Source organism: Indicator indicator, chromosome 8, assembly GCF_027791375.1.
Source record: "Indicator indicator isolate 239-I01 chromosome 8, UM_Iind_1.1, whole genome shotgun sequence".
NCBI lineage: Eukaryota > Metazoa > Chordata > Aves > Piciformes > Indicatoridae > Indicator > Indicator indicator.
This window is the reverse complement of record NC_072017.1, coordinates 13,343,071-13,345,117: the sequence shown is the minus strand read 5'-3', so window position 1 is coordinate 13,345,117 and position 2,047 is coordinate 13,343,071.

The following is a 2,047-nucleotide window of genomic DNA, read 5'->3' as shown; positions in this document are numbered from 1 at the left end:
CTCTTCCGCCGCTGCCAACCGCCACACACCCGATTTCTGGGCACCTTCCGTTCCGGCGACCCCCGAGACTGAGCACACACAGGCCTGGCCCTCGCCAGACGAGGTCGGCAGCCTCCGGGAAGCAGCAGCAGCAGCAGCAGCAGCCACCGTCTTCCCCTCCCCCGTTTTGTTATGGTAACGGCGCAGGCAGCCGGGCGGATACTCACACACACAGAGGAGCTAGAAGAGAAGAACGGGAAACGGCGCAGCCCTACAGCCGACGTCTGGATGCCAGGTTCCTGCGCAGCTCGGGCCAGCCCCGTCGCGTCGTCGGGTGCGGAAAGGCGGTGCCTAATGAGGGGGTGGGAAAGGAGCCGGGGGCTGAGACCTCCCGCTGGGAAGTCCTCGCATCCCGCCCGTCTCGGGGCAGATTCCGCGCTGCAATCATACCTTTGTCGGCTGCACAAGAAGGCGTGAGAAAGCTGGGGCGCTTGCTGAGGCAATGGCGTCCCATGCTAAAGTGATGTTGTCCTGGGTTGAGGTGATAGTCCCCAGACTGGAACGATATAGGGTTCCAGGCTTAGGCGCTCGCTATTCCGTTTTGACGTAATGGCGTCTTGAGATCCCAGTGCCCTACTTGGAAGCACTGAGGCCCCATGTTGAGGTGGTAATTTTTCACGCTGGGATACAATACCCCAGACCGAGCTGATGGTGTCCCAAATTGGGATTATGGCACCCCTGGTTGAGATGTTGGCAGCCTATAGGAGGGAATGGTGTCCCAGGCTGAGGAAACTTACATAGTTTGTAGAAACGTGGGCAACAAAATTGTTATTTTCTGAGAGCAGTTTGATTTAATTTTCACTAAAGGAGGAATGTTAGCCTAATAGAAAAATAGCATATGATCATGTAATTAAAGTCTATGTTAGGAAGTCTTAAAAAACTACATTCTTGTAAGGAGAAAAAAACCTCTATGTGTAAGTAGAAGTTTTGCAGTCATAATATACAAAATGAAGATAAAATTTAAAGTATGACTGCTTTTGTAAAGACTGTTTATATGGTATCTGCATTTTACATTTTCAATCAAATCCAAAGCATGAAGGGAAAGTTTTAAAAGGTTTGGCAGTTTTAAGTCCCTTTATTCTACAAACCTTTGAGAAATAATTAGAATTGTTTTCTTGAGTTTTGTGAAAGGTGCCAGATAAGACACTGAGAAATCTAACAATCGCCTTTCTTGCTCTATTAGCTAAGGTTCAGGAAATCAACAGCATACACTACCCAGTAAATTTGGTTTCTCTCTTTCCTAGGATTGTTTCTAGCAGTGTTAGTTATCACTTGCCCATACCACTAGGTTTAAAAGCTCATGACCATGTCTGCATTTTGTGCCTTAGAGTCTTTTAGAAATTTCTATAAACTCTTAACATGACTGTAACTAAAATGAAGCACCACAGTGGTTATAAAAAAGCTTGTAATTAATTCAAAGTTGTAAGAATGTTAAAAATATGACCTAAGAATGCACTTTACATAGGATTTGGGGTTTTTTTACCCCTAATGTAAATGTCTATTTTAACTGGGAAGTGGTAAACTGCTAACCTTTATATCAATGTGATCTGAGCCAGAAAGACTCACAAAACAAAGCAAATGTGAAAAGACCTGTAGGGAAACATTCATTTTCACCTTGTCTAAACATTGTGGGTTGGGCTGGATGACTTTCGGAGGTCCCTTCCAACCCAAGATATTCTATGATTCTATGATTTTAGAGGTGCAAATTTATTGAAGTTTGAAGTTTGTAGTGCTATGAAGATGAAAATTGCAAGATTGTCACTGAAGATAGATGTAAAACTGTGTTCAGACCAGTGGGGCTTTGTCTAGGTATGTTATAAAGAGGTAAGTTACACTACAAGCTCAAAGGGAAAAAAAGTGAGGATGCTGACTCTTCCTCCAAATAATACATAATTTCTCTTGTAAAACATTTCTCTGTTAAAATAGTGTGATGGTTTGAAGACTATGTCTTTTAAATTCGTCTCAGAAAGTTCGAGCAGAAAAGTGAAAGAACGTAAATAAATCACTA